Source organism: Artemia sp. Qi Xiang Cuo, chromosome 2 (assembly GCF_049724085.1).
Source record: "Artemia sp. Qi Xiang Cuo chromosome 2, ASM4972408v1, whole genome shotgun sequence".
In the NCBI taxonomy this organism is placed as follows: Eukaryota; Metazoa; Arthropoda; class Branchiopoda; order Anostraca; family Artemiidae; genus Artemia; species Artemia sp. Qi Xiang Cuo.
In genome coordinates, this window is record NC_142795.1 from 90480643 (window position 1) to 90502275 (window position 21633).

The window sequence follows — 21633 nt, forward strand, 5'->3', positions numbered from 1 at the left end:
CTTGAAAGTGGATTTGTAACTTTTTTAGTAAATGTAAAATTACTATTGAATAGGAATATAATTGGTAACTCGCATTGGGAAACTGAAATCCGTACAAAGTCAAAAGAAAGAGAACTTGTACGAAAATTAAGGTAGCTATGGGGGGGGGGAAGTTGCAGATTTTAAACAAGGAGTAAGGGTCCCTTATTTTACTTTTTAATTTGATTAATTTTGAATCTCCGGAAACGAGCCTGACTTTAATGATAAACTGCCGAGCCGCATTAGGTTTCAAATCATTGGCATATAACATTTGCTTCCCTTCTCTCTTTTTTAATGCATATGTCCATGCACTAGGTAAATCTACTTTAATTCTATCGCTATATTTTATTTTCATTTACTGTAGAATACGATCTAGAAACCGTACTAAATCAGGCCAACAAAAATGTACATACGGCCACAGTAGACAAAGAAATCGATACGGCTATTCGCTTTACCAATAAATTTCGCACATACATCAACATGGACAAAGCGTCATAAAATCTTAGAAGGTTTTACAGCTCGCAAAATTTTGCAAGGTGCAGAATGTGGGCATTTTCTCTGGAAAATGCCGAGACTCCTCTCAATTCTAGAAAGAATATAGTGTTTTAGGAGTCGTTCTTAAAGAGCCGGAAGAGAAATCAAAAATCAGCATAAAGAGCGAATCAAAAATATGGCAAATTTTCTCAGGCTTGAAACCTTTAATGGGTAAAATCAAACCTAATGAAGCTTATATATCTGAATGAAACTTAGATGTATCTTTTGATATATCTATTGGTATCAAAATTCCGTTTTTCAGAGTTTCGGTTACAATTGAGCCGGGTAGCTCCTTACTTACAGTTCGTTACCACGAACTGTTCGATCAAAAGACTCGAAAGGACCATTTAGAGGTAAAATGCTACAATGATAGTGTATTGGTATGTGGAGGGGGTACCCACTTTCAAAATCTGTGGAAACCAGATGGCGCGCCATATATGGCGGAACTGTCACACACATCCCGGGACAAGAGGCATTCTGAGATGTGTGTCAGGTTTGCTATTAAAGAAAGGTCAAAAGAATCGATAAATCGTCTTTAGTTTTGATATTCAAAGCATGGCTTCACGATATAAGTGAGGTCATGCTGTGTATATTGGAAGTAGTCCTAATCCTATAGTGGTCTTGAATGAAGTGTTATGAGGCTATGATAAGGTTCTTTTATTGTTGTTTTCAACTCCTTGTTGTTGTTTATTATTCTCTTATTTTTTCTCTTTACTGACAACATCAAAAGTACAAGAGATGCAGCCTGTGCAGCCACCTTGTTCCAAGTAATGGGTGGTCGATATTAGTGTCTACTCTTACATAGGGAGGGGCAAGGGGGAATGTTGTTTCCAGGCACAGGCTCTGAGGAGGCGACGAACTGAGTTTTTCTTTCTCTTTTTTCGTCAACACTTCCTTTATAACAGTGTTCGGTACTTGTGCATTACACGGTACCCATGAAAGAACCCCCCTAACCCCCCAAAAAAACAGTTTAAATATTGCAAATGCAATAATAAATCACGCTTTGCATTCCAATTATCTAGCAAATACCCGTTTTTTTGGTTTCCTGTAGTAGTTCCTTGTACAGTATATAGCAGTGGGTACCATATAATGCACAAGTGCCCAATGTTCTTCTGTGGTAGTTTCTATGTTGGCTATGGAGAGTCAGTTCGGTTTCCATCCTTGTACCCAGAAACAGTAATTTCGGGGCGCAAACAACCAATCCTGAGCGTTTTAGTGAGAAATGTCCTCTAGTCCCCACATGTGCACATGCTTGCATTACACGTTCATACTTGCCACAAATCCTCGGGGGCGATTCAAAAGGCGGCATGTTACAAGTATAGAGACATCAACTAGGCCTATACATAGAAGGTCAGTGCCTACTTTTTGCATTGTTGATTTTGGAACCCGATTTTGTTTTTCTGAGTCAACGGCTTTTCGACAATCGATAAAACTAATAGTGCAGTCATCTGCACTATTCGGTGCACTATAACGGTTTTTCGGCAAGCGATAAAACTAATAGTGCAGTCATCTGCACTATTCGGTGCACTATAACGGTTTTTCGGCAATCGATCAAACTAACAGTGCAGTCATCATTATGATTTACGATGGAACATAAAAATCGGTTGAAGTAAGAAAAGACGAAATCGAGTATCATTATGCCTTGTTTAGCCTTCTATATATTTGTAATATCTTTATGGTTACTAAAAATTAAATGAGAGACAATTTCGGGGGGGTTTGGAGGGGCTGCCAACTCCAGAGACTGCCAATCAGAGCGCAATTTGTTGCGCCACGCGTAAACACACTACACTTCGCATCAAATGTAAACACTGCCATGCCACGTCTCCACACACCACGCATGGCAGAAGCATCATGGTGCGTAAATGATTTTTGACGGCAAGCAACTCTTCGGTTCTACTGTTTAAAGTAACCAGGTGTCTGAAGGAGGGATGCTTTTTTAACGATTTAAGGTCACGGCATAAGAAAAAAACGAAAAAAAACGACTTGGGCAAGATCCTGGAGAACAAATAAGAAACTGGGATATGAGTTAAACCAACAGATCAAGAATACTTAGTTTACTGAAATGGTATAAGAAAAAGGAACATTCGGAGAGAGGGGGTTACTTCGGGACCGGGATCCAGAAGTTATAGGATTTAACGATTTGCATTTTTCATATAATACATCATCTTTTTCTACGTTCTTTCAAAAGTCCACCTAACACTAAAAAACAAACAATTACAAGTAGACGCACTAAGGAAATGTTGGTAGGCTACTTGTCGGTTATTTGTAAACACACCCAAAAAGTGAAGCTAGGCTAATCCTAATGAGATATAACAAAACATGATGATAATAATAATTAGTGATAACATGATGATACTGTGCTAATAGTAGTTTAGAAACAAATTTGTGGAAACCTAACCTACCCCCTCCCCCTAATGTAAAAACATACAGTCCAAATTATACAAGTCCAATGCACCATCCATCACTTGTTTGCTTAGCTATGAAACCCGTTTTCTGAGATGTAACCTAAGCGTAATTCTTGAATGTGTTTCCAATAGCCGACAAGTACCGAAATTTTTTAAAGACAGTGGAATTCCAAACTCTAAATGAACGTTTCTGTCCTGTGTCCAAAGGCCGAAATTTTTTTAGTTTTAAAGTTCGTATTTTAATGGAAGTTTTTCTTTTAGATTTTCAGTTTGTGCTGTGCTGAGGACGGCCCTAGGACTCAGGGCCGAAATGTTCATTTAGAGTTTGGAATTCCATGTCTTTAGAAAAAAAATCCCTACTGTTTATACTTGTAATTGGTTGCTTACGATGCGAAGTGTGATCTTCGTTGCTATTGAACCCCCAAAAATAAGTTCAATAACTTAACCCCCAAATAATTTTGTGTATACACCAGCATCCGATAAAAAATTTTGTCTCATAATCTCTTTCATCCCCCTTTACAAACAAAAGCTTTGCATGGATATCGAACAACTCTTGCATCTGTTGCACTCCCTCGAACTGAAGCGCGGATACTTTTTTCTTCCTTCACAGGAAGCAGGTGTTAGAGAAATACAGAGGTCGGCAAATCAATATTTGAAGGAACGTTGAACAAAATCTAAAGTCACAACGCTCTACTAATTACTCCATTATAAGGAATGAATGGACCGTTAAACTATGACAGGGCCATACGCAGAAGATGGACCTTTATACCCGTGTCACCTCTCACCAAAAAAAAATTGATTTTTCATTTTTCAGGCATGAAGACATTTACCCAGGAAAGACAACTACAATTTTACCATCTTTACGATTTTCTGTAATTTGATTTCTTTTGCATTTCTTTTTAAATTCTGCCCCCTATAAGGATGGTCGGCCCTCTTTTTAAGAGAAATAGCAGAGACACACATAGCTAGTTCGTGGGAGTCATCCAAGAGCACTAATATTCCTGAAATTGAGTGAAAAGAGGGCCACTAACCTCGTTAGGGGCGTGACCTTGTTTTCGCCTCTCCGGACTTCGTTTCGCCCTGAGTTTTTTGTTTGCAGTCTCGAACAGTTTCTAGCATACGCTATTGTTGTGATTACGGTTGTAAATTTTATTATGTTACCTAACCGCTTATCTTTTTTTTTTTCTTTACATATCTTTATATACCATTCTTTGTGCCTTTTATCTTTTCTTTCTTTATTTGCCTTTATATATATTTACCTTATATGTCCTTTATTCTGTTATATACGTCTTTTTCTATTCAACACAAATTGCTTATAACTCAGTTTAGCTTAATTCTACCCTCTATTAGATTTTTACTAGTTCACCGTACTTAGAGGTCTTTATTGGAAAATTATTTTCTTCCACCCCCCCCCAGGCTTTTTTTGAAACTTATACCACTGAGAATAAGCTAGTGATACAGATTCATCCCCACTACCTTGTCTTCTCGTTACTTTTAGTCATTCTCAAGTAATGCCTCAAAAGGAGACGATTATATATTTGTTCGCATTTAGAGGGTGCAAAGAGAGGTCTCCTGCTTTCCAGACCATGCACATCAGCTGACGCGCCACACACACATGGTGAATGTAAGACACGCAGTGGCAGAAGTGTGGCACACGTGGTTCAAAGATGCGCAGTATGGCAGAAGTGCTTAAAACCTGCTCTAAGGCTTTACAGATGTTTTTAACATGACAAGCATCATTCCAGATGAAGTATTCAGACGTTTTTGCAATCTGTCTAAGGATTATTGACATTTAACAAGAAGACTGTACATAAGAGGTGCACAGAGGAGGAGAGGAGAGCTTCAGTCGCCTCTTCCTTTTCTAGAATCCTGTATTATGTATGAAATTCAAAATAGTGCTTATGTATTATCCTGAACACTATGTAACATTATGTAACTATGTAACATTTATTATGTAACATTATGTATTATCAAGAAGTGAATTTCGGTTAATCATAATGAAATATACCAAAATAAATTATGGAAATTACATTACGATTGATACATCGTTTCGTTTCGCGCTGAAGAAGAGAGGCGTTTGTCCTCTCGAAATATTCGCTTCGTTTTTTCAGTATCTTCATTTGGCCTATAAAAACCCCATTTTTGCTCGTTTTTCTTTCTTTATGTGGAAATTACAACAAAGAATTAGGGAAAGCAGGCCTCCCAGAACCATGGGCGTCCATATGGGGGGGCAGGGGGGCTCTTGCCCCCCCCCCTGGCTGAATGATGCTGCCTTATTTTTATATTTTTGTTCTGAGATTTCTATTATATAGCATTAAAAGTAGCAATTAGCCGCCGTTTGCCCCCCCCCCTGGAATTCAGCTTATGGGCGCCCATGCCCAGAACGCATTATCTTAAATGCCTAACCTAACCCCTAACCAATATATATTATATATTTAATTAAAATATACTTGCATTGTAGTTTTTTTTTTCACTCAGACTAACCTAACTATAACTGATTTCAGACAGACAAAACGGGTTTTCTCAGATCAAACAGAGTAAACTTCTCCAGTGTGGTCGGGATACTACACAAGCACCTTCAAAATTGTGCAAGACTCCGAAAAACACGATGTATTTCTGGCGGAAACATTAGCCCTCCCTCCATTGGAATAAGCTGCACCGACTTAAATCTAACATCCACTTCCCCCTGGAAAATGTTCTGCGAGTGTCATTGACTAAACACGATAATCATTACATATGTTATGTAACAACAAACCCTAAGGTTAAATAATTACACAATCATGACCATCTTAATTTTCATAAGAAAAGATTACAAAGGAACTGCTAAAGCGTTTCCGGTACAGAGTTAAATATTATTTATTTTGTAATGTTAGGAAAAATTTAGAAATCGTTTCACTGGTTAGAAATAGGTGCGACATTTTACCAACTTAGGGATCTTGCGGTCAATCCGACTCAATTACGATATCGATTTTTCTTCAATAAATCCAGAACACCTTTTTAGGTTGAAAAACAATTCTCATGCCAATAACATACAATATTTATGGGCACTCCCGTACAATCCGGAACACACTCGAGAAGTGAAGTTAGGTTAATCATAATGAAATACACCAAAACAAGATGAAAATATAATACTTTGTATTATATAATAATATAATTTGGGTTATATATTTGCACGTTAGGGTTAGATGGTGGGTGTTGGTAAAGTAACCCAACGTAACCTTACCCCACCCCACCCCCTAATCTGCAAATATATAGGCCCACATTATACAAGCCCAAAGCATTCTGTCAGCCGTCATTTGCCTTTGTGGCTATGAAACCGGTTTTCTCAGATCTTGCATTAAGCAAACTTCTCGCGCATATGAAGGTACGTACGTGAAAATATGCTGGGAGGGGGTTACAACTTCTAAGATACACCCTATATAGGCTACTTAGGTGACAAATGTGAGGATACTTTCGCATTAGATGGGGCTCTCTAAAGAAGTTATATAAGAGATGCTAGATGCTACAGTCAAACGGGCGTTGAAAAACCCGTTTTGATACAAGATGATTCAAGGCACCACTGAGAGAAATGCTTTAACTAGCGTAGTTTTAATTGCGTATACGATATTAAACTGTGGTTTTTTGGAGTTTAGATGGGGAAAAACGTACCTAGGTTAGGTTAGGTTACGTATATAATACATGCAATGTTTTGCCCCCCCCTCCTAATCGGCAAATATATAGCCCAAATTTGTTTCTAAACTATTATATAGTCATCCTATTTGTATTTTATTTCATTAGCATTAACCAAACTTGACTTTTTAGAGAGGCCCATCTAATGCGAAAGTACCAATGTGAGACAAAAATAGTTGTGAAAATTTCCACCCTCTGGGGGAAACACAAAGTCAAAATTTCCTGACCGGCATGGGTATTCTACGCACTGTTTTGAATCTTCGACTGTTGACATTATATAATCATTTTATTTGGCAATTCATACGGTCAGTTTTCTGCATTGAAGCAAAACCGGTAAATTAAGTAAGAAATAAGAGGTAAGGGTAAAAAACCTAAAGAGGTAAAAAAGATCAGGGGCTAAAAACGATAGCAAAAAGGATAAAAGTAAAACTAAAATAATAACAACAGCAGCATTGGGAACAAAACTGTGTAACAAAAATATATTTTCAGAAACATGAACATTCTCGAAAATATTCAGATATTTCCTTAGATATCCTTTCAGTCGCCCTCAGGGGGAATCCACTTGGAGCCCTACCTAAGGGGAAATTCCTGAATCATTATCCATGGGGAAGCACAAATTAATATAGAACATGAAATATTTTATTCTAAATTATAAAGAATGGCAAAACTAAATGATTTTATTCTTGGACTAGAATTGATTCCCATGTTTTTATAAGGCCGTACCTCGTAAAGAATTCCCCATTTCATCCTCCATGGGGAATCATAAATCGATATAAAATATTCCATTCTACATTATAAATAAAAACAAAAAAACTAAATGGATTTATTCCTCTTAATGAACAATTTACCAAACATTCGTATAATGTCCTTTGGTCCAGCCTCAGAGGGAGTTTCCCATATCTTCCTTTTTGTGCAAGAATAACTTATAATATACAATATATTATTCTTCATGATAAAAAAAAACGACAGAAGCAAATACTTTTATTCATTTGGGTTTTGGAAGCAGCTCCCGCACTATTGCTATGGGAAACTGCTTCGTCAGGGATCGATATCTGCCATGATGACGTCAAAGGTTTCCCTTTCATCTTTTATAAAGCACTCTGTTTTAGTAGAAAATGGAAATGAACAAAACCAATCCTGGACGAAGGATTTAGAAAAACTGGAATTTCAGTCAACTTCAGCAATTCTAATTTAAGAGAGCGTAATTTTTTGTTGATAAAACAGGATAATCGCAGTTGCGGCAATCTGCAACTTAGTATAGAGCAACTAACAACCCATTGTAACCAAAAAATTAATACATTTTAAAATGTAAATAATCAACAATTGATACTGATTCAAGAATGGTAACTATTCTCTATGGTACTTATGCTACGTGTTATCCCGACCACACTCAAGAAGTTCGATTTGTTTAAAACCGTTTTTTATGTATGTACTCTCAGATAATTAGCTATTAGCTTACCCTTAGTAGAATAAACTACTATGCAGGTATATTTTAATTAAATATTTAATATACAGAGTAGGTTAGATATTAATACAATGCCTTCAGGGCGGCCTGCTTTCCATAATTCTCTGTTGTAGTTTCCATAATTTCGTTTCTAAAGTATTATATTTTGATCATATTTACGTATATTTCATTATGATTAACCTAACTTCACTTCTTGAGGGTGGTCAGAAAAACACGTAAGTACCTTCTCTATTTTAAGTTTATTTTTACTGTGGAAGTTTTGCTGTTTTATTTTTCTGCTCTCCTTCGGTTTTAATACATTACTGAAAGACAAAATTTTTGCTGGCATTCCATAGCTGACATATTTAGAGGGTTCCATATATTTAGAGACTTCCAAACTAAAGTTTGAAACTTAGTGCACAGGTTTTTTTAGATAGAAAATATTTGGAAAATTGGTTGAGAATCGTCAAACTTCCCATTCTGTAAGCAAGTTTAGGTTCTTCTCTAAGAAACAGTCTACGTAATACTATAATTCTGGCTCGGTCTATGGATGGACCTCAGACTGAATGGACCTCAGTATCTGTATGAGGGATTTCCAATGAAATCCCTCATACAGATACATAAGATACAGATGCTTGCTTGTCGCAAAATTGCTTGTTTCAGAGGGAATACATACCTCAAGCTTAAATGTAAAAAGTAATGAAATAACAAACTTCATGGAAATTTCAGGAAGGAGGTTGAAAACCCTCAAAAATGGTGGTAGAGCGAAATAAACGAGAATATCGCTGGAATGACCGACATCATTGGAACCACTACAGTTTAAAAAAAACCCTTGGCGAGAAGTTTTCCGCCATCCATCTCAAGAACTGGAGAAAACTACATTTTAGCATGGGTAGCACGAATGCGTCCCCCCTCTCTCGTTTATATTATGATTTACGTTGGATTAGCCTACGCACAGCAGTATGGAGCATTAGCATGGGAATCAAAAGCAGACCCAATATGTTTAGGGGGATGTTGAACTAAATAAAAACAATTTGTGTTCATCCAGATTGTCAAAATGAACGTATAAGCAATATCTAAAAAACGGCTAAGATTACTATATTGAAACTTTCAGGGCACCTTAAGGGGGAGGGGGTGTTGGCCTAATTCAAAAGATGTTATGTGCAACCAAGGTTATCAAAAGAGTGTATCTACCATATTTTGGGAACAGTTAAGGGAGTTATCTGCCCTCAAAGGGCAGACGGTCAGGGCAGATGGTCGATTAATATGTGTTGTGACATGATGATGAACGATGGTCGATTGACGGTGGTCAGAATAGTTTCAGCCCCGTAGAAGCCCGAAGATTATGTAGATTTTCAAATCATTTATTTTGGTAGTATTCACCGTTTCCATCCATCCAAGTTCTATAACACAACTATTATTAGAATTTGTTGCAAAAATCTTGTCTAAAATATAGACAGCAAGCCAGTCTTGATTCATCAGGGAAAAAACAAAAAAGAGCTTTTTGATAACCAATAAAAAACGATGTCAACTAAAACCAAAGAGAAATTAATGTAAAAAATACTTTTTTCACAAACCAAGTTTTTCAAAAAAAAAGTAAAGAGCTATGTTAGACCAAAGACAAGCAGAAATAAAATCAAATAAGAAATTAAGGGTACTTTCCCATTATATGGGCACTTCGGCTATAGACAGTCGAATGAATGCAGTGATGGAGGAGCGTAATTTCGTCAAAATCCTAGGGGAGGAAAAGCTGGAACCGATTGTCTCAAACCGAGTGAAAATGATCAGTTTTATTTCAAGAAGAAAAACATTGTAAAGAAAGAGATTGTTTACTAATCGACCGAAGCGAAACGACGGTTCTTCAAATTCGCGAGATTACCCACTGCACGATTCAGAAAACTGATCGGTTTCTGTGAATGCTTGAATTATATAGACTTACATTAGTTCTGACGAGATTTTTTAAGACGATGAATTTCAGCTGGGAGGGGGGGGGCTAAAATCTGGGTGGTAGCTGCCCCCTCACCTATAGCAAATTACGCCCCTGCATGGGAGCGTTAGCCCTGCTCTTGTTTGTGATAATTTCAGTTCGTTTTAAGTTTGAATTGATTATTTATTGTAATTTCTGCTCGTTTTAGGCTTTATTTATTTATTGATAGTCATTATGTTCGTTTTATGCTTGAATTATTATTTTGCTGTATTTCTGACCGTCTTTGGTTTAATGCAGCTCTTTACTATTCTTTATTCTTTGAAAAACTTCTTTTGAGGAATAAGCTTGTTAATACTGCTTGAAAGCATCACGAAATTCGCTAAAATTAAACCTGCGCGTTAAAAAACTTTAAGCAGCTGGCAACTAAACATTAAGCGCGGTATGGACAAATCCAGGGCCGTATCCAGGGGGGGGGGGTATCCGGTTTGACCCCCCCGCCCCGAGATCTTCGTCTGACTCGTGAAAACGTAACAAAAATGGATATAAAAAATTTTTGTATGTGTTTTATTGTCTAACCCCCCCCCCCCCGAATTTTTTTTTAGTAAAACCCCCTCCGAAAAAAACCTGGGTACGGCCTTGGAAAAATCCCCCCTAAAATATATAGGATAAAATTAATCCAAGATTGGGAACATGTAAGAGAGCATGCAGCATAGCATAGGTTAAGCAGATTGAAACATTAAAAGGGAGAAGGCGGTTGATGAGAAAATTCTTCCCGTGGGAAGTCTTTTTTTATTTTTTTTTTTATTTTTATTTTTTAGCTTACCTTGAAAAAGACGATTTTTACATGTCTATTGACGGAAAGTGTGGGTAACCAAATCCATAAATTCGTGAAAGACTACTTCTCGGTAAAAATATTCCTAAATTTTAGAAAAATCCCTGAACTATGGTAAGACCCACTGAAACTAAACTTGCACACTTATATAACATATATGCATAGCTGCACATAAAAGAGGTTTTTGGGGGTTTGAAGGATCTGTCCCAGGCCCCTATCCAGGGGAGTTACCCGTTTCAAATCCCCCCCCTCCAAAAATTGTCTGACTCGTAAAAACGTAACAGAAATGGATATAAACAAATTCTGTAGCCTATGCGTTTTTTTTAGTTTTTTTGTGTAACCCCACCCACGAATTTTTTTTAGTAAAACCCACTCGGAAAAAAATCCTGGGTACGGCCTCGACCTGTCCCCTTGGAAATTTGAAAATTTCAGATCTTTGACAAAATACACTTCAGTAACCATTGGATTCCATCCCCCCCACCCCCCAAAAAAAATCAGAAGTACGTTCTGGGAAATTCTGAAGATTTTTTTTTTAGGTTTTTCAACCCCCTGGCTTTTCTCTATCCCCCCATACCCCCCATGTATGCAGGAATCTGTTTTGGGAATGATCATCCCATTTCAGCTCTGTCAAGTTGGTCAAAACCCTTGGAAAAATTTAAGAACAGTCGTAAAATATGGACGTTACGAGGGGAGGCAGTTCAAACGACCTTGCCGCACCCCCAGATATGTACCTGACATTGAGCATAAAAAGTTAAATTTTTAAGTAGGCTACACAATATTTCCAAAATTCTCATATGACTCATCTATTTTACTGCTTTGAAGAATTGGTCATCTTCCATGATGTCAATTGCTGCATTTTGTATTAAATTGCAGCATGACGCAGAACCATACAACTAGGCAGGAAACGTTAAACAAGAAGGACGGATATGGTAGGCAGAAGAGCACCTTGGGGGACCCCTGAGAAAATAGGTAAATACCACGAGTAAATGTCCATGTATTTAAAGGAAGAAGTCGGTTGGAACGCAATCAAAAAATATCTAACGAGAAATTTTTTTAACTGCTTACCAATTGGAAAGAAAGGCCTACTATGACCCATCAGGTCGAAAGCTCAATTTGTTCCGCATAATGCAGAACCATACAAGTACGCAGGAAAAGTGAAAAAAAAATTACAAATACGGTATATGGAAGAGCACCTTGGGGGACCCCTGAGAAAATGGACAAATACTGCGAGTAATCTATTCATGTGTTTATAGGACTCGTTTAGGTAAAAAGCCGCAATCAAAAAAGGTCCAACAAGAAATTTATTTAACTGCTTACCAATTGGAACATTATGACCCATCAGGTCGAGAGCTCAATTTGTTCCGCATGATCCAGAACTATACAACTACGCAGAAAACGTACAAAAAGAGTTTGACCATGACTACGGTTATGGGCTGATCCGTTCTTCGAAATAGCATGAAGGTTAGTAAAAAGACAATCACAGTTTTTATCTTAACTCTTAAAAAACACTTTTATACTTTTAAATATTAGAAATATGAGTGTTTTGGGCAACAGTAGTGTTTCATTCACGTTCCTAAATAACAACTAAAACAAATAAATTTTACTTTAAATTATTAACTGAATAATGTTGCTGTAAAAGAGCTATAAATCTGACCGTTTAGTTGGTTAAAACCAGTTTTAAATTTATTTCTTTTCCATTCATTTGCGATATATCTTAAAAAAGTATAGTAGTTGTCCGCTTCTGACCAAAACATACAAAAAGGAAAAAGTATTACTATTAGGTTCCTTATATTGTGCTGCTTCCAAATGTTATGTCATTTTTCTGACGATGCACCCCCCCCCCCCCTCCCCCTCTTGAAGGTCCTAGTAAAAGCCCCTAAAAATTACGTAAACAAAGAGAAAAATCTAAAATGATGAAATTCTTGCTCTATAATATGCAGAATGTTTGTATTCATCAGATTGTCATGTTTCGTTCCATTGATATCCACTTTTTAAAATCATTTCAAATAATACTTTATCCACATTCCATTGTGATTTACCCAGGCGAAACTAAATTTCATCAGGTTGGGGCTACAGAAACCCGTTTGAACAAAGAACCTATGACGAATCAAGGGATTTACTTAATGTAGATACATATTATTAGGCCTATATCTGGGACCATCAGGAGGGGAGATACACTGTCAGAGAAGTGACTACGATATTTGGAAATAATATAAGGTAAAGGTAAGAATACGGTATTGGATTTTACGATCCCTACCGGCGGTGCTGATCTCCGTTTTATGACCCTTTGGTCAGAAAGTGCAATGGGGGGGGGGGCAGCAATCCTGGGCTTTTTGAAGCCCAGGCACCCTTCCTGTTTACCTTCCCCAAATTCTTCAAGGTGCCCGTTTAGAAATGGATCTACTCTGACCGAGCTTACAGTCACGTCACTGACTTCCGGTCAAAGCAAATAGCCAGCGACACCAGGACTCGAACCCCTGTTCTCGCGGACCAAGGGCCTCAAGGAAATAACATAAATAAGGAATTTAATGGTACCAGTTTCATTTCCTTAGCATGTTTCAGAAGTGGTCAAACACCATATTTTTGCCAATGGCGCTCTACATGGGTAAAATGGATAAAAATAAATACAATTCTAAACAACTTAGAACAAATTAGCAAAAAAGCAGCTAAAATTAAAGGCACTAATGACCGAAAATTTAATAAATTCATGTTGATAAAAACAAAATAAGAGTTTTTTTAGTAGTTAAATTTTAGAACGGAATAAAATTTTATGATTTATTTATTTTATGTCTTATTTTCAAATATATGTTCACCTGGCTACCAGATGTTCGCATTTGAATAAAAACTATTACAGTAGCCTGCATAAAAGAGGAGGCAGCAGTGACATCAATTTAAAAAAAACGTAAGGGGGAGGGGAGAATTTTTCAAAATCAAATGAGATATTTTTTTTAACTTTTCAATGAAAGTACAAAAAAAGTTATTTTCAAAGAAAATGCCCCCAAAAGGTACTCTTGAACGTCTAGGGGGGAGACGAAAAAAACTAAGGGAAGAATTCCCCCTGTCCCCAATTTGAGCCCCTCAGATGCAGTCTTGAATTTTTTCGAAAAAAGTAAAAAAATGGGCAAAAAAGGGTACTTACGCATTATATGGGCCTTTACAATGAAACCAATCACGAAAACCCCACCAGATAGGTTAACTCAAGAAACCGCTATACAGATATGCAATGCAAAGCTTGGTTTTCATTGCGTTACAAATTTTTAAATTCTTGTTTTTTGGGGTTTAGGGGAGGGGGGAAGGTCCCTAGATTAGATTAGTTACGTATTTAATATTTGCTACAATTTTCCCCCCCCCCCCCCCCCCCTTAACGTGCAAATATATAGGCCAAATTTGTTTCTAAACTATTATATATTCATCCTATTTTATTCTACTTCATTAGCATTAACCAAACTTGACTTTTTAGAAAGGCTCATATAATGCGTAAGTACCAAAAAAAGTATGTGCTGCCGTGCTTAGCACAACTACATTTCTCAGTTTTCTCTGTTTTTTCAGTTTACACATTTTAAGAGTGTTAAATAAATCTTTATTTTTCTACTTTCCCCATCCTCTGTTATCAAATTCAAGGTTTCTTGCCGTTTTATGTTACTATATTACGCATCGTTTCAATTTGTAATTGATCAATAATCCAGTTCTATACTCATGTTTTTTTGTTGACTTAGATATTTTGTAGTTTTATGAGATATAAAATAGGAATTTGGCTTACATATAGCTACTGACAGCCATGTTTGAATAAAATCTTTATCAAAAAAGCATTATCTTAGTTGACAGTACTTCAGATTAATAAAAAAATAAAAGTGAATTTAAAACAGTACTAAATGTCATAAAAATTAAACCTTTACATTTTTTCAAACTACTTAGAAGTAACAATAATAATAACTTAGTTTTAATCCATGTCATGCACTGACCGAAGTGGAGCAATGGAAAGTAGAAAAAAAATACAGTTCAATTAACACAAAAAAATTAATTAAATAATGATATGGTGAAAATCGAGAAAATACTGGAATAACTTTCTGTGGAGTATGGTCAACTTTGCAGCTAATACATACAAAACATCAAATTTACGAACTGTGCCAGTATTCCTATACCAAGGGGACAGGGGCGCCAATTAGGGTGCCTCCTCTCTAAAGCTTAAAAACACATTTCTTAGAACTTTTTGACAAAATTGAAGCAAACAAAAAAATGCCCCCTTCACCTAGTAATTGAAAAATACCTTAAACAATAAGTAGAACAAAAGGGAAATTTTTTATGCAAGACAGTGGTACGCAACTTTTAAATGAATATTTCGACCCTATATCCAAGGTCGTCCTCAGCAAAACAAACGAAGAGAATAAAAAACAGTCCTGGTTGAACTTCCTTGAAGTAATGATATTAGGGCTGTTTTAAAACATTTTTTTTTTAAAACTTTTCAGTTTTAACGATTGTATGTTAGTGTTAGTTTCTTTTAAATTTTTTTTTATTCTCTTTGTTTGTTTGGCTAAGGATGGACCTTGATCATAGGGTTGAAATTATCATGCAAGGTTGCATTCCACTGTCTTTCATAAAAATTTCCCTGTTGTTCTACTTATTGTTTATGATGGAAAGGCAGTGTGGTCTTCGTCGCTATTTGGAAAAATACCTTCTTTTGTCTTCTTTTGGTACTTACGTATTATACCAAACACACTCGAGAATTTGGTTCTGCTATATCAGACAATAACCGGTTTATAGCTGTCTTGTATTCAGAAACAATTAGCTTAGTCTCAGTTTAAATCTACGTTGCAGGTACATTTTAATTAAATATTTAATATAGTTGTTTATATATATATATATATATTTAATATAGTTAAATATTTAATATTTAATATAGTAGTAATATAGTTGGTATTTTGGTTAGTATTTAATATAATGCGTTCTGGTTGGCCTGCTTTCCATAATTCTCTGTTGTAGTTTCCATAATCGTGCTACTAAGCATTATATTTTCATCATATCCTGGTATATATCATTATTATTAACCTAGCATCACTTCTCGAGTGTGTTTGGTATAATACATAAGTTCCCTTCCTTTTTTAATGTAAAAAAAAGTCCTACCATCCCCCCTGTACGGTTTTTTGAATTGGTACCCGCAAGGGGAGAGATAATGTGAGAACTTATATAAACTGAAATAAAATGTCCAGAGGAAGTTTCTTGCAAATTTATCAGCACTTGGCTAGTATTTCAGTTGAAGATAACAAGATTATAGTAGTTACGGGAACTCTTAAAACCTTCAAACTATTTTGACTTATTTTTTTCTTCAAAATAGGCAAAGTCTGTTCTTTTGTGCTTGGAGAGAATCCCGTGTCTCAGTTATCCCATTTCGTCAGCTAATATATTTTACAAATATGAGAAGATACTTCACTATATTCAAGCTGATCAAAAGCAAATCTACACTTTGAAATTTATTATTTGAAAATTAACGTAATTTTGGTAATATTACCTCTCTTTTTACTCGAACTAGATCTAAACAACAAAATTCTCATTTGACTAAGATCAGAAAAACTTTATTTGGTACTTGTGTCTTATAGCCACCACACTCAAGTTCTGTCGAGAAGTGTAGTTTGGTTAATGCTAATGAAATAAAACAAAATATGATGAAAATATAATGCTTTATCAACAAAATTATGAAAGCTAGAACAAAAAATTATGGAAGGGGGGCCGCCCAGACAGCAATAGGCTATATAAAATACATAACCTAAACTAACCTAACCAAAATACCAACTAAATATTTAATTGAAAAAAAAACTACAATGTAGTTTCCCACCGAGCCGAAGCTAATATTGTCTGGTATAAAGACCATGAAAACCGGTTATTGTCTCATGTTCGCGATACAAGATCTTGAGTGTGGTGGCTATAAGACAAAATACCCTTAACTTAAGTAACTTTTATATTCGCTTCCACTTTAATTGAAATCCAGGCCTCCCCCCCCGTAATGTCTGAATAATTGTTTGTTTTTTGTTTTTCCAATTGGCATCATGAACCAACCGTTATTCAGAAATAAGTACAAAAAAGAAAAACAAAAACAAAATAGCAAAATTACTATTTAGCATTAGCCGGGCCGTATCAAGGATTTTTTTTAATAAGAGGGGGGGAAACAAAAAAAATTGTGGGGGGTTTTACAAAAAAAATTAAAAAACCCATCAAAAAATTGTTATATTCAATTTTGTTACGATTTTAACAAGTCGGATACGACCTCACGGCCGTACCCCTGGATATGGCCTTGAGCATGGGGCCACCGTGTCCAGTCATTAGGGTGGATAGGGGAGTAGGGATTCAATTTACCTAAAAACGAATATAAAAATAAATTAAAGAGTTTTTATGAGTTGGACAGTACTAATCACGGAAATACCGCTTAATTAAATGTGTTTATCCAAACACAAACAACAGGTTATAACCTCAAACATGATAGTGGTGTCATTTGGGGGAGAGGGCATGTGCCCCTTAAACGTTTTGCCCCCCTCGACTTCGAAAAGCACCTTGTTAGGGGGTATTTTCATTGAAAAACGTTTTTTTTTATATTACGTTCGTTCAAAAAATTAAAAATCCTCCCTCTAAATTTAGAAAAATAAGTTTTACCCACCCCCCTATGTTTTTGTGAATAGAAACAAATGGATCATGACCTAAATAGTTTTGGATAAAGATAGTTTCGACAGATGGCTAGAGGAGGCAGAATCCCTACCTCCTACCAAAGGCTAGAGGAGGCAGAATCCCAAGAAATAATCAAGTACATTTCTGACAAATTCGCAAAAAAGAGGGGTACTTGTAACTTGGCTGGAACCCACGCGAAATGTTATATACGAAAGATGCTTAAGAAACTAGTCAAACGGGTTTCTTTCAATAGAGAATTGGATTGCAAACCGTGGTTGTCATTGCGTTTACAATATTTAAACTTTTTTGGGTTTAGGGGGAAAAAAGGTACCTAGGTTAGGTTACGTATTTAATTTATGGTATGCTTTACCCCCCCCCCCCTAATGTGAAAATATATAGCCCAAATTTGTTTCTAAACTATTATAGTTTCATCTTATTTTGTTTTATTTCATTAGCATTAACCAAACTTGACTTTTTAGAGAGGCCCATCTAATTGACAAGTACCAAAAAAGGCTTTTATGAGACATTAGGCCTACCTAATTAAGACCTTTCCAATAAAATACAAAACACTGCATTTTCAAAATCTAGGGGATAGAAATGACCAAATCTGGGAAGTAACAGTCCCTCCTCCAATTGACGCACCTGCCTAAGAGCCTCTGATCCATTCAACAGCCTCTCGTTAGTAAGTTGGATTTTGTAATCTTTAAATCAGCCGTTAAAAAGTTGGCTGATAGGCCCACTAGGTTCGACTAGCCCTACCCAAATTTGTAGTTTTTTTAACGAAAATGCAAAAAAAAAAATCATTTCCCAACTAAAGTACCCATGAAAGGTTTTCAATGTCTGGAGGGGATCAAAAATGTAGGAGGCAAAAGCCTCTCCCCAATTGACGCCCCTGTCTAAAAGCCTCTGATCCATTCAACAGCCTCTCGTTAGTAGGCTAAGTGGATTTTTTGATCTGCAACCCGCCGTTAAAAGGTTGGCTGAGTCGTCCTGCCAAGTTTGCCTAGGCCCATAGCCGTATCCAAGATCCAAGCTAGGCTAGTCTACATGAAGAAAAGAAAATGAGCCTAAAAGGGAATTTTAAATATTGGTTAAGAAAAAACAAGAAATAATAAGCGCCTCCGATCGATTCAGGATTGAAGTTTGTAGCTTAATTTTAGAATATAGGCTAGTTTATTGTTTTGGCACTTTTGCTGATTAATATAGGCTAATTAGAGGCTGGGTAATTTGCTACTTTTTTACAGCTCTCATCAGACAGCCTCTTTGGCTGAATTTTAAATAAAGAATAAGATGGAAAAATTATAATAACGCCTTTTGGTGTTAATTAATTGCAATTTTTGAGGTTATTTAAAAATAATAAACAAACACGGTTTTAAACCAATTATAAAAAATGTAAAGGAGGTAAGTTCGGAGGAGAATATTTAGCCTAAAAGAGAATTTTAAAGATTGGTTAAGAAAAAAGGAAATAATAAGAGGCTCTGATCCATTCAGGATTGAAGCTTATAGTTTTAGAATCTGTTTGAGAATTTTGCTGATCAATAGAATTAGAGGCTGGGTAATTTGCCGACTTACATTGGGCACTAATCTATCCTCTCTTTTTCAAACGATTGGTCGAGATATTGAACACAACGAATAGGATATTCTCCTCTAACTACATTGGATGCATCACGGGCCAACAGCCAGACAGAAGAGGTGGGAGAATATCCAAAACATAAGCGATCTCACAATTTTTCATCTTTCTTAATCAATTTTACTTTATGTTTGAGTTCAATTTCTTAATTAAGCAGTTTTCGATCTAATATATAATTAACAATAGTTTTTCTTATTTTTATTTTTTTACATTTGAGATTAATTTCCTTTGTCCGGTTTGAAGCTACGTTGTCGTCCCGTTTGATTTATAAAATGCCTAAGGAAACTCTGTGCATTACGTCATCATATAGACAGTATTTTTCGTGGAGAAATTGTCAGATGCTTTGTTGGTTTTTAATTTTCTGAATTTATATAAATGAGAAATGTTATTTAATTTCGGGAATTTAAAGGTGTACGGAGGGTATATTAATGGAGCAAATGCGTCAAAATTTGGTAAATTTTTGCGTTATTCATATTATTGACTTATGAATAAAGTAAATATACCACTCGATCATGGGCGTAGGGAGGGGGGGGACAGCTGCCCCCCCTAGACTTTTAAATTTACATTATATATGGCTGAAAAAGCAGTTGATAAAACTTCATCATACTATCGACTACCCCCCTAGACAATATCCCCCCCTAGACAATATGCTGCCTACGCCCATGCGCTTGATGCCTTTTTTATGCTCTTTCCAAGTATAATAATCATTTTTGTCGGAAAGGAATTTTACCCCCACCCCTATATATACAAATTCAGGGTATATATTTGAACATTAGGGGGGGAGTTTAAACTTACCTCTCATTTACATCAGAAATAAAATTTACCCCCCCCCCCAAATGTGCAAATATATACCCTGAATTGGTACATGTAGGGGTGGGGGTAAAATTCATCTCCGACAAAAATGATCATTATATTTGGGAAGAGCATAAAAAAGGCACCGAGTGGTATGCTTACTTTATTCATAAGTCAATAATATGAACAACGAAAAATTTACCCAAAATTGTCGCTGGTCTATGGATATGAAAAGGCGTATGTCCATCGCAGCGAGTAGCCAAATATGTAGGTTGGGGGACAACTTAACTTATTTAGTTTTGTTATGCTTCTTGCAGAGGTGTAGCTAGGATTTTTGGAGCCCGGGAATAATGTCAGTTCTTTCCATCCGTCCACCATTACTACCATAATCAAAGTAAATCGTTCTACCGACAAAAATAAATCAGTTTGGCACCCCCTCTGAGCCTCCATCCGTGGACAGCTGTCGTCCTTGCCCCCTTGGTATGCCATTGATTTCGTGGTGATTAATTGAAAAAAAATACAATTTTTTCTGCTGGAAGTCAAGAGCGAAGTTGGAACTTAAAATAAACCAAAATTATTGTTTCGTAGTTTATGCAACATATATCTGTAAAAATAGTTCAAATAAATTGACTCATGGTATTTCCCCGTATTGGCAGAATTCTGAAAAACTAACACTTTACTGAAAACTCGAAACTTATGCAACAAAATAGCGTTAAGAGCAGAAAAACCGTCAAGTAGCCTGCAGAAGGTGAAAGAATAATTTATGCGGCTCAGTCGTCTGTTACTGGCCACGAAATCAACTGATTTTAGTTTGCAACTTTAATTCTTAAATAAAAACGGTACTTATTTACTATCTGAAACACACGCGCCATATTATATAGGGAAGAGGTTTAAGAAACTAGTCAAACGGGTTTCTTTCAATAGGCAATTGGATTGGAAACCGTGGTTTGTCATTGCGTTTACAACACTTAAACTATTGTTTTTTGGGGTTTAGGGGGAAAAAGGTACTTCGGTTGGGTTAGGTTACGTATTTAATATATGCTATGCTCCCCCCCCCCCCTTAATGTGCGAATATATAGCCGAAATTTGTTTCTAAAGTATTATATTTTTATCCTATTTTGTTTTATTTCATTAGCAGTAACCAAACTTCACTTTTTGCGTGTGTTACAGATACATAAGTACCAAAAAAAATCAAGCGAGCTCAGTTTTCAGTAAAGCGCAAATTTGTTTTCAAAATTCTACGAATAAAGTATATCTCACGTTTATTCAAACCAGTCTTGCAGATACATGTTACATGAACTGCAAATAAGCCTTTATTTCGGCTAAACTTCGTTGTTCCATCGGAAAATCTTTCGATTTTTTTAAATTATTTTTGTGTTTAGGTTTTAAAAATACTCGTATATACAATAAATCTTACTGTAAGATTTTAATCTAACTTAGGCGAAGAAACTAACGAGGAGTTATTGTTAAAAAATAACATTTAATTAAAAAATTTAAAAATATCATTAAATATAGGTTTTATTTCGCACACATCTTGAGTATTTCCACACAAAAAAATACACTATCTCCGGTACTTTCCCATGATGTGGGCACTGGCTCATCGGCTGTAGACAGTCGAATGAATGCTGTGATGGAGACTCGCAAAGCGGTTAATTGCTATCTAAATTGAAGAGCGTGGTTTCTCATTGCATTTGCAATATTTAAATTGTTGTTTTTTGGGGTTTAGGG

General features: G+C 36.1%; 1 protein-coding gene across 1 annotated transcript in view; it reads right to left on the reverse strand.

The window, feature by feature from the left end:
* Nf-YA (nuclear factor Y-box A) overlaps positions 1–19145 on the reverse strand; it is a 58210-nt gene extending 39065 nt beyond the window's left edge. The window contains exon 1 of the mRNA XM_089108350.1: positions 19056–19145. The gene's annotated coding sequence lies outside the window, so the exon portion shown is untranslated. The remainder of the gene's footprint in view (positions 1–19055) is intronic.
* Positions 19146–21633: the final 2488 nt, after the last annotated feature.